Genomic DNA, 12834 nt, shown 5'->3' with positions numbered 1-12834 from the left:
TCTCCCTCCCTCCCCCCTTTCTCTCCCTCTCTCTCTCTCTCTCTCTCTCTCTCTCTCTCTCTCCCCCCCCCCCCCCTTTCTCTCCCTCTCTCTCTCTCTCTCTCTCTCTCTCTCTCTCTCCCCCCGAGTCTCCCGAATCCACCGTCTACTTTCCCTCTCAGCTCCCGTATCTGCCTCCTCTACGTCTGCCCGGCTTCGACTTCCTCGATGCCTATTGTCGACGACGCCAGACCGTCGTCCCCGATCGGGAAAACGAAAAGGGTGCGTCTGGCTGTTGCGTAAGGTTCCAATGGAATTTCAGCGGTGCACTCCGCGATGAATTTGATATCGACTTTTTTCTGGAGTGAATTTAATCAGCGGCATAATTTTTTTTTAAATTTATTAATATCAAAGACTGATCATGACGAATTAATTCTAGCCTAATTCCAAGTTTGAGTAAAATTTTAAATTTAATTTTGTGTAAATTATATTTCAAGTTTTATTTATGCCTCGTAATATAACAAATAAGATGAAGTATAAAGTTCATATATAGTAATGTAATATCCATAAAATATCATATAAACTATAATACACAGAGCCGTTTTTGTTATCAAAATATATAAGATTTTAATTCATCAAAAGAGAGTATGATGATTGAGCGTAGCATAAAAATTACTTTCGCAATCCCCAAAGAAATAAAAAAAATGGATTTTAGTAAAATTGCTTTCGCACTCGTTTCTCTGTGTATACCTGAGAATGATCAGTTACCGTTACATTACAATCGATATCGTTGTAGAGAAAGAATAATTTTACTAAGGTATTTAAAAATTTAGGTAGATACAAATCTGAAATTATAATTTTGTTGAACCCCAAACATTAAGAGAATTACGTAGGAAACTTAAGTATGACAAGCAATGCTGCAAAAAGGTTTGACATTATAAGAATCAGTTTGAGCGTCCTACATAATTATTTTGATAATCTTGCTTCGCGCGTAGGCATGATACTTTATATTAAATCACTTTGCTAGATTCAGGCAATGATCCGAAGGATATGTTTCAATTCACAGACTAGTGTAATTAATGCTAGCGACGATATCGGGTCGAAATTGAATTCTTACCGCTTCGGGAGGGAGCCGTCGCATCCTGTCCGCGATAAGGCGACTTAGGCGACCGCCGAAGAAATGAGGTATGATGGTTTCGTCGGGCGATTCCGAGGTTCCACCTGCTGGCACCCGGATGTGGTACGGCGATGCGCACGGTTATGCGACGCGTTATCTTACGCTCCTGTACCTCGCGCACGAGCATTAATCCTCCTTGCCGGTGAAATACACGCTCGCGAGCGAAATTAGCATCGCGCGACTCCGCGACTCGTTAATAAAGCCGTGTGCCACAGCTGCGTGGACTTATGAATATTTATGATCTAGATTTGTTCACCGAAGAGCAAATCGAACCATCGTTTCTTCGAACGCGAGTACGCGATATACGGGTGCACTTGCGCATCAATATGTGTGTGTATATGTATATGCGTGCGAGTTACATACATGCAATCGACGTATGACGACGATCGACCAATATTCGATTTGACGTTCGAAACATTCAGTTTCATAACGCGGCGATTGACTTGCAAATCTAATTTATTACAATAATTTATTGTAGATAGGATATTCTCTAGTCTAATAATCATTAATTAACTACACTGAAAAAAGAGTATAGTAGTAGTTACCAAATGTTGAATGAAATAATGTCAATCAAATAATCATGAGTTAATATAACTAAAAATAATTTTATTTTTTTATATTTAGTAATTATATTTTTAATATTTAATATTACTAAATAGTTATATTATTATGTCTCATAATACTTAATATTTAGAAAAGTAAAATTATTTTTAGTTATAAATTAAAAAAGCATTTGATTAAAATTATTTCACTCAAAATTTGTGGTAATTATTGCCAGATTCTTTTTTCAGTGTAATAACATTTTATAATTTGTAATTGATGGTAAATATTACACATCATTCGAAATCCCATAAGTAAAATATCTTAATTAACGCCGTCAAGTCTTCTGTACGGAAATATGATTTAACTTATCTTTTTTTCCGTAATTCTTTTCGATTGATTTGATATTAATATACGTTTAATATTAAATTTTATTTTAAGTCTTTTTGTTAAACCATGATTTCGTGAAAACTGATTGAGTGAGAAGCAAAGTGTTTGGTCACTCGCCTACAGTCTTCAAGCTTAATTCACCAAGGCTTCTAGAGTTAAAAACACGCAAAAAGCGTGGGGAAAGTACCGAGATGTTCCTCCGTACGTAAAGATGACGGTATCGATCGTAAATAGCGGAGGATTTCCGTGATCATAGGTGCGTGCCGGCCACGTGGCAGCTGCCTCCAACAGCTGTTACCGCTCGAATACGTCGAGAAGCGCGTCGCTTTTTCGGCGCTTGCTGCCGATTTTTAATGTTTGCGTGTTCGTAAAGAGGAGGCATTTCGCTCTCGCGAAAACAGAACGCGTTTCTTATCGGCGATGCATCACCACACCGATCCTGGCTGTGATATCGACACGCGCAATTATACACAGCAGCGAAATCATGTCCGCGTTCCTCGACATTGCGAACTTTTCTTTCCTTACACGTTTTTGGGCCATGTACAAACGATCAGGGAAATCGGGAAAAAGGGAATTTTGCAAAATTTTCTGGAAAATTAAAATTTTTTCCTTTAATAATAATTTACGTTGAAATTGCTATGAAATTGCTCAATAGAATATTTGACAATATCTAAATCAAGATAAATATACAAAAAATTTCAAAATATTATTGAAAGCATAAAAAAAGATCATGACATTTTTTCTGGAAATCAGAGAAACGTTATGGAATTTTAGGATAAGGAATTTTTTATAACAAATGCATTGATTTTGAATTTATTTTTATTTATTTCGAATTTATTTTGTAGATTTTGTTTATTTTATATAAGGTCAAACTAAACATGTATACAGTTTTTGTTCTCATAATCTCGAGTTTGTAGGAACCTTTAATTGCATTCGTTTTATTGAAAAGTAATTTCTATGTATAAAAATTACTTGTACATAATTATTTAACACATAAAATACATAAAAAATTACGAGACATTTTTCATACGACTGAACTTGTCATAAAAATCAGTGATAGGAAATCGTCGTAAAATCGTTCACGAACGTAAGCGGATAAAGTGTTTGCCAGGGAAGGTTTTTACAAAAAAGAGAGAATGTTTGCAACAAACACGGCGGCATCTTTTCGGCGACAATTTAAACCTCTCAAGTCCTCGAGAATCCCTGTCATTCAGAAACGCCGAGATTATTCGAGTGCTTTTACGAGAGTAAAAATGTTAGCACATAATGACAGCTTCTCCGTCTTTAACGAAGACAAACAGCGACTCTCGAATATAACTCTCGGTTATCTACCAGGATGATCGAAAGCAAGAAATTAACCCATTATCAATGTCCCAGTTTTAATATTTTCAATTAAATCCGATTTTTGCATAATATAATTTATACTTTTATTACTTGTATTATTTTTTGCATGAATCCTATATAACTTTTATTACTTGTATTATTTTTTGCATGAATCCTATATAACAGATATAAACTCGAATATCTTTGAAAATTTAATGAATAATTGTTTCGAAAGTGAGGGAAAAAAATTCTATTGAAATATATAACATATTGCAGAAGCGAACGAAACTCTAAAAGCTAATTCGATCAATCAAGCTCGATTAATGGTTAATCGACGCAAAATAAAACGCAACATGCAACCATCAAAAAATCAATTAAATCTGAATAGCAATTTTGCGATTCGAAACACACATTCTGCTTTTTAAATTTTGAGAGCACGTGCAGCATAAATAAAAATTTTACAAAACGAATACGTTATAACTATTTAATCAGTTTTAATTATATTTAAATGTATTTTAATACACAAAACGTTACATATTTTAACGTTAATATATATATTTCTGTAAAATTAATATTTTATACATTAATATTTCATAAGATCAAATTTTTAATAAATACAATTATATGCATAGAATTAAATTTATAATATATTTTAACATATTAAATTTTATAAGTTTTACACTGAGAAAAGAATTTAATAACTAAATGTTGAATGAAATGGCTTTAATCAAATATATTCAGTATTCATATAATAAAAAATAATTTTACTTTCCTAAATGTCTATTATCAAATATAATAATGTAATTAACTATTTACTAATAATTACTAAATATTAAAAAAAAAATAATTTTAGTTGTATTAACTATTAACTGATCGTTCGATTGATATTTCACTGAATATTTGGTAAGTACTAGCAGAGTATTTTTTAGTGAAATATAAAATTAACCGTATTCTGATATTGATGTATATATCGATAGTTGAGTGCACTTGGTGCACCGGGAGGAATGCATGCGGCTGTTATCTTAGCTCTGAACGCGTCGCCGGCGCCGTCGCGCGTCGCGCGTCGCGCCGCTACCGCGGCTCGGGCGTTTCCGTGCGCGGGTGTCCGAGCCGAGGCGCTCCGGTCGACCGGTTGCCCCGACGGGCGCAGTACGCGGCGAGACGCGAACCAGTGTGTCGTAGCTTTTTTTCGAACGATTAACGGCGTCGCGCCCGAGTCTCGGTGTCTCGGTGAATCGCGCGCGTTCGATTGCTTTATTCGCGAGCCGCGACACGCCTTCGTCGCGCTGCCTTCGCGAGTAGCGAGATCGGCGAAGATCTCTCGAGGATCGCGCTGCGATTGGAAAGTGATCGGCTGGATCTCTCGAGTCAATCGAAGCCGGAAGTGCGACTCGCGGACACGTGGTAATTACTCGATGATGATAAGAGCGTACGTGCGCGCGCGGCGCGCTTACGCGCGGAGCGGCGCGGAGCGGCAGAGGAGGGCAAGGAGGAAGGAAAGAAAATTAATTCGACCGACGCGACGCGAGCTTTTTCCGCATCGACTCGCAACGTGGCGCCAACGTAATTTCCACGCGCGTTTCCCTCGCGATCGCGAGTCTCGTGACGCGCGCGTGCGTGAGTTCGTAATTTTCCGCGGATAGGCAATTCGCGGAAAAACCTCGGAGAGGCGACACGCTCGTGAAATTCCAGAGTCCGCGGAACTGCACAAACGTTACCGTGGTTGCATGAGAGAATTCTTTCCTTTTTCCAACGTACACGTCGCAAGAGAGAGAGATAATAGGGAATTTTTGCAATAACGTGAATCCAGATACGCTAAAGTCACGTAATCCTTTTTTTTTTTAATTAGTTGTTAAGAAGAAGATAACCTGACCTTAGCGTTCATTGTATCTATAATAAACGATATTGCAAAAACTCTCTATTGGCACTTTAGTGTAACGGTATCGTAAACGGTTTACGTTAATTAAGCGCTTATCGAGCGGCAAACGATTAAATCGTCTCGTTTCGTTTTCCCGTTATTTGGCGAAAATATCTCGAAATTGTCTTAATAAGCGCGGAAACTAATTTTCTTTCCGTCAAATCGCGAACGACGATTGCTCTAAAATTACGTTAAAGAAACTCGAATTACAAACATTGTGCAACTAATCGTAATCGGAGGGCGAACACTGATCACAGTGTCAATTTCTTTGATGCATTTCTATTTTCGCCGCATTCCCGCGCGTTATTAAAGTCCGAAACGAGGATTGAATTAATTCGTGTAACGGCTTTAAAATTTGACAATGTTCATACGTGTGAAACGCGATCCGATTTTCCTGTCCACAGATAGCCTTACGTATTTTGATATTCGAGAAAAGTGTATCAGAGAGTCTATACATTACAATTCGACAAAATTCCTCCCACTCGAACTCGTTCTCTCTCTCTCTCTTTCTCGCGTGACTCCGCTTGAGACTTATGTTCAATTTTGTAGCCGAAGAACGAGAGGAAGAGAGATCGAAGAAGAAGAAAAAGAATGATTTCTCTGACTCACTGTTTCTTCGGCACACACGAACCTCGCAGCTTGCAGACGTCGTTAACGCGCGCGCCTCGTTAACCCGTGGGTGTTCGCGCCATGAGCGTCTCTCATTTGAAGAATCAAAAATTATTTCTCCCTGAGAATTACTTAAAAAGAAGTTATTTTCCTTTGCGTTTCACGTTTATATACACCCTCGTTTTATATATATTTATCTCCCTTTGATCTGCTTTTTTTACTCCGATTTGAGATTTTTGGAGCACAACCAATTCTGTTCATTTTTAATACAAACATTATAAATTAGTAAGCAAAAAATACATTGCGTAAATTACTAAATATTATAAATTTGTTCGACTTTGGGAATAGAGAGAACGAGAGAGAGAGAGAGAGAGAGAGAGAGAGAGAGAGAGAGAGAGAGATTACATAACTATTTTTTTGTTTTATATATTCGAGCAGCATTCTTAATTTTTGTACGAATTTGTTTTGCGCAAGTAAACTTTCGTTTATATTTGAATTTCTGGACATACACATATATGCACATTTAATACACGATCCTCTTGTGGCGCGCATCGTACTTGTATCGAGAGCGTTAAAAAAATATTTGGGCACAATATCTGCTAACTTAATTTAACAATTGACAACATACGAGATATTCGTGGAACGACTTTTTTTTTGTTTCCGCGTACATTTATGCATCTATTATTTGTGACAGAACTGCAACGTCAAAATTTTTCGTTCTCACGGACCGATCCACTTCCATGATCTTCTCTCCGATACTCGAGAACGCATCACTGCGGCGCGGAACACGTGGCGCGTAGCTTTTTTGTTTGTGAATTGACTCACGAAGTATATTAGTGTGTAAAGAAGGAGAGGCAGGAAGAGAGGGAGAGAGAGAGAGAGAGAGAGAGAGAAAGAAACAGTTACAATTCGCGAGGGGAGAATCATTTTTCGGTATGCGTTGCTAATGAGCACGAAGGCGAACGGAAAGCCAACCACCCATTAGAAACCGACGACGACGACGACGACGACGAGAACTTCTCGTTAACATCTCCACGCGTTTTCCTGCAAGCGGAATCGTAAGTTACGATTTGATGTTTAAAATATATATGTACAAAAAGTTTTCGAACCTATATAACAAAAAATTGAATCGGCTGTTATTGAAGATTCATTGTAAATAAAAAAGTAAATTATATATTTATAAATTTAGATAAATTGTAAATTTATACAATAGATTTATGTAATCAATTATGGCTCAGTTTTCTATTTACTGCTTAACTTGTGGTTAACCTTAATCTGGTGATAACATAAAAATTGTATTTTTCTATCTATGGTTAATTACTAAACTGATGATTTTGTAGTGAATAACTTTTAAAATTACTAGGACAAAATTATTAGTTTAGTAGTTAATTGTAGAAAAATTTTTACATTATTATCGAGTTAAGTGAGGTTAAGTTTAAACTACAAGTTAACCAGATAACGAAAAACAAAACCCAAGTCTCATTAATAAAAGATATTATATTCCTTACTTGAAATATAAATAAATTTAACATTCTCGGAAACGACAATTTCACACAATTGCATATTGAACGCAAAAATTGAAGATAATTTTGAAAAATTGTGTGTATCGCGATACAAATTTAACTTGGAAGTTATTTATAGTAGAAAGTCAACAAGTACGTTATTAAGTATTTTACTACAATATTAAATGTTTCATCGGCTTATGCCGATAACAAGATCAGATCTGTTAGTGCATACAGATTTTGCATACGTGTATACGCATAATAAATAAGCATGTTTACTGCCATGGTATCTGCATAAACTTGACGAACAATACATTTATTTATACGAAGCACGCGCCCGCACGGTCGATCTCCCGATATTATCTCTAATGCAATTCCTCCGCATCGATTCAATGGACTTCTCGCAGTTCTCGCCTGCGTCCGCACTTTCTCGCGTTCTCGTTCTTAATCGCGCCTAACCGGAAACCGCGTAGACTGCGCTGCGTTTGATAATATTATGCAAAGAGTTATGCAAAACGCACCGGTCGTCGCGCTCGTCGATGTACACATCGCTCCTTCCACTATCTTCCCTACGAGCGAAACGCTCAAGATATTAGCGTTCGGCATATCCGGGATTTAGGTCACCGTTGCGACTGCCTCGTAATCGCGAGTCGTACGAGAGCATGCGTAAATAAACCATTCATTCACGTGCGGCGAATGAGAGACCGGTATTCCGCAGGCAGCGTCAGCTCTGTTCGTTCCGTTTTCTTACTCGATTTCGATTTGCAGCTTGCAGCTGCTTCTCTCTCTCTCTCTCCCTCGCAAAAAATTATATTATCAACAAAAATTAGTCTAGCGAGCCAATTTGCGAGTAAGTTCTATTTAATTCTCGTACGGCTTGAAACATTTTTTACGGTTTATATAATATCGTGTTTTTATCTGAAAAATTGTTATTAGTTACGCACAGAAAAATATCATTCTATTGTTAAAAAAAATAATTACTCAATTTACTTTCTTCTTTTTAAGTAACGGTTGTCCTTAACAAGGAATATTTTCTTGATAATAATCTTAAAATATAGGTACAAATTTTAGGAAAACATTATTATGTACTAAAATGAAGAATAAATTTTCTCTTAAGAATGTTATAAAATTGATCGAAGCGACTTCATATAATAAGCAAATCGAATTTATTTGAATTTAATAATGTTGGCAGAAAATAGCAAGCGTTTCGTACTCGAAAATTGTAATTTGTCAATCTTTCTCGGATTGTGCTACTGAAAATGATACCGATGAGCCGCGGCGCTCCCTATATTTGGCGGGAGAAATAAGTAAGTTGCGTCCAGATTGCAAAGCCAACACGTTATGCACCATGCGTCATGATCCGTTGATCTCGATGATTCACATCAGGCAATCCACCGACCATGCCGTCAGCTTTTCCGTTGACAAATCATTTCACGGGACACTTGTTGCTTTTATCGGGATGTTAGTGTAATGTATTCAAAATTTACAGATGAAAATCGCAAACGAGAAATGAAACTCACGAGGATCTTATCCTCATCGAGATAATCAGTGAGAGAAACAAATTATCATTTTCTTGAAATTAATATTTACTATTTTCTTTATATTCCAACGCGATAAAATCGACGCTATTTCGAAAGATTTGGACCTTGTAGCATTATTTTCGTATTTTATACATGATATCTCCATCGCAATCATGATCAATCATAAATCATAAATTGCATCGAGATGTATTTATTTCGTTTTCACGCGGACTATAGCACCTCTTAATCACGAATGTTGATTATGATTATCGTTATTGTCCACATTGGGATAATTAACGAACACAAGGAAAATAAACGAACGGAATTTGCACGAGTCATTGGCGGTCTTGACATCATCTCTATCATATCGAATGATTCAGCACAACTCAGGTTGTGAGAAACGGTATAATCGCGCGCGCGCGCGCGCGCGCGCCGTTCAATATTTAACCGCTGATGCAAATTACATCTACAATACACAAGTGCGTTTAACGTAGGCGGTCGCGTTAATGAACGCTGTTACAATCCGTAAACGTCCGTGATTCTATTCTCAAAAATTGTATAACTTTTGGAGTTAATTTATTATTATTTTTCCTTTTAAGGGGATCCTAAAATCGTCACTAAACCATATATAATTTTTGTAAAACAATTTTTTTTCCTCTTTTACTGATTCAAAAGTCCTTCTTCAAGATTAAAGTATACGCATTAATACGTGTTTGTGAGGTGGAGTATACCAAGAACATCAAAAAATAGAGATCTTCTTTACCATTTCTTACTTCAACATTCAAAAAAATGATCTTGCAATTACATCGAAAATTATCCAAGCACGAAAAACAGCTGAAATAGATAAATTTCAAGTACTGCAAGTATTGCATCTAATCATATAGGTGGCAGAGATAGAATTTAAATTTGTGCTATAAATTCTATGCGTATGATACATAATTTTCTATCAGATACAAAGACAGCTATAATTCTAGCTGGAGCAGCAAAATATTTTTTTGCGTGAATATATCCCTCTAGAGATGTCATAACGTGACAACATTTGCTTCGTATAAAAGCTGTAAAATCTGTACTTACGAAATAGTCCACAGACTAGTAGTTTGCACGAAGAAATAACGTAGAATTCTTAGAATTGGACTTAGACGTCTAATCAAAACGTTATTGTTGTACGAAAATTTATGTGTATGTGTAAGATATTGATATAATAGTATGTGGTGATGTGTCAATGACATGTAAATCGTCTTTGGGATTCTTTTAATAATCCCGTTTATATTTAAAAACGTGAAATATTTTGTCTCGAGAAAATCTCTTGTTATCTTTTATATATATTATACATGCACGCTGCAACTGAAGACGAAGATACATCTGGGTTACACTCGACGTACACGCATAGACACATAGATAATGTATAATAAGGTTTACGGTCGCAACGATATTTCGTCGCAGCAGAAATATCCTGAACTCGGGCCAACAGTGTCGCATATATGTAGAACCACATCGTCATTGTGAATTTCGACGTTCTAGAATAAGTTCGACATGTCATTTCCCGATATATATATATACGTAACTATACGAAGAGTACTTGCCTTCTATTAATAATAATATTTTATACACTCGAAAAAAATAGGAAGATATGCCATTAAATAAAATCCGACTTGCATTTTAGAGAGATGAAAAGTTGGGGATTAAAAGCGATGGTAGCGTGTAACAGAAAAAGCAGCTTTGCAACTGTTGCAAAATTCTTCAATATGATTAATTTATACATTTTATATTTAGATTCATGAGAAATCAAGCGCAAGCACTATAAACCAATTATATTAAAAAAAAATTTCCATCAGTTGCAAAGCTTCTTTTTCCGTTGAACGCATCCAATAGTTAGAAACAAAATGGTAGTGTATTGTTTATTAATCTTTTACTAAATATCGACATCTTTACGAATTCTTGCGACACTACAAGTCTGCTTTTACTCCTGCACTAGACTTCACTAGAACTCTCTCGTTTTCACCAAATGTCAAACACATGTCTATGTCATTTTAAATTCCAAAAGTGTATGCCAGTTTAGCTATAAACTTTATGTTGCACTATAACTTGGAAGTCGTCAACTCGCCCCAATTCTTGCCTCACTCTTCGTGGCAACAAAGTGCATCCTTCTGATAAGACAACAGTGAATCTTTTGCGACGATTACGTCACTATGTCGACGTGGTTCGCATAGCTTCTGAACAAATTGGCAACAAGGATACATTTCCTTGGCATTGATTCATCGCACGCTTCTTCTTTTTTTTTATCATAGTCTTCCGTGAATCGGCCGGAAATTGTCATTGCATTGTCGTCAATGTTATTCATATACATACACATTATCTTTGAAACGTAAGGTATATCTTTCAAAGTATATAAATAATATTACATGTTGTAATAAATTTTCAAAAGTGTTCGCAAAGCAAAAGATAAATTTCACATTCGTTTCGATCATGAAATTAGAAGATAGTAAAATATAATAAAACCAATTGTTATTATTTTATTTTAGTTTTTTATGTTATTTATTAATTTATAAAATAGGCATCTGTAAAAGAGTCTTCACGTTATGAGTATAAGGATAAGGAAGAATGATGCCGGTAGATAACCTTGAAACATTATAAGTGTTTTAAAATCGCATCGTATCTCGATATAAATGGAATAAATTAACAATTCACATTACATATGTCGATAAAAAAGAAGTAATATAAACGAATATAAATCTCATTACACAATGATTTAACATCTCGACGACGCTTTTAACGTTAATTAATTTTCTCTTAATATTTCTTATTCGTTTCGTGGAATGGAGACAGAGGAATTTTATAAAGTATATTTTATTGTGTCGAAAGGAAATTGTTTTTTTTATCGATGCTCTTTCGAGAGTGCTTTACGCCGCTCGACGGCGGTCACATAAATTAGTACAGCGTGTATATACCGCTAAGCAGTCGCTATCACAAAATAACTGCAGCATAATAAACATCCGAGAAGGAAAGACGGGCGGGGGGAGGAAGGGAAGATATACCGTGGTATGCGCGCGTGTTTTTGATACGCGCCTAATCGCCGTGACATAATCGCCGTACTGCCGGCGCGCAGCATGACGTGATCTTGTAATATAATCGATGCCCTTTTGTTCGGAGGCCACGCGGCTCGTTAAGGTAAAAGCACACACATTAATGCACACACACATACATACACGATTTATCGGGTAATCCATCAGAGAATTATTTTTCTCGCATGACACGTGAAAAAGGCAGATCGCGAGACGATGTACGGTTGACGATCGCCGGAGCACCCGGTAGGACTTTGTTAATATACTTCTCAATCGATGGTCTTGTCGAGCGTCATACGTGATATGCACGAATTGCATCCTTTCAGGTCCCTACTCGTTCAGAAAAAAGTGTCTCGCAAATTATTTCTGCTTTATAATCTGATATTTCTAAAATCTCTGTCATTAAACGTGTATAAAACGATTAGAAGGAATAGCATCTTACGTCAGTGTACCTGCTTAGTACACTGAAAAAAAATATAGTCAATTTTAATAAATATTTAGTTCAATATACTGCCAACTAAACATTTACCTACAATAAATAAATATTTGTTTGTATCTCTGTATGTATCTCATTTTCCCTCTATAATATTTTCGTTCAGAAAACACACATACACCACAAATTACTTTCTCTTATTTTATCGGGGTTTGAAAATATTTTGATATATAAATAGGAAATATGTCTACTTTTTAAAATATAACATGCGAGAAATGTGTTTAATTGTTTTAAATATAAAACGCGAGAAATTGTGTCTATTTTAGATAAAATCGAATACAACGCCTTGGACTCTTTCTCTTGTTTATTAATTCACTTTAG

The 12834-nt window shown here is 36.1% G+C and overlaps 1 protein-coding gene and 1 long non-coding RNA gene across 2 annotated transcripts in view; both read left to right on the top strand.

Moving 5' to 3' along the window:
- The window catches only part of Imp (IGF-II mRNA-binding protein), a gene marked incomplete at its 3' end in the record, with an annotated part of 95139 nt that overhangs the window by 67397 nt on the left and 14908 nt on the right, over window positions 1-12834 (top strand). The window lies entirely within an intron of this gene.
- On the top strand, window positions 4765-6794 carry LOC108766898 (uncharacterized). The gene is made up of 2 exons (XR_001940400.1): window positions 4765-4813; window positions 6631-6794. It is a non-coding gene; the product is annotated as an uncharacterized LOC108766898 (long non-coding RNA).

This window comes from Trachymyrmex cornetzi, unplaced genomic scaffold, assembly GCF_001594075.2.
Source record: "Trachymyrmex cornetzi isolate Tcor2-1 unplaced genomic scaffold, Tcor1.1 scaffold64, whole genome shotgun sequence".
Classification (NCBI taxonomy): Eukaryota; Metazoa; Arthropoda; class Insecta; order Hymenoptera; family Formicidae; genus Trachymyrmex; species Trachymyrmex cornetzi.
Note: the sequence above shows the minus strand (reverse complement) of the source record. Positions and strands in the feature narration are given on the sequence as shown.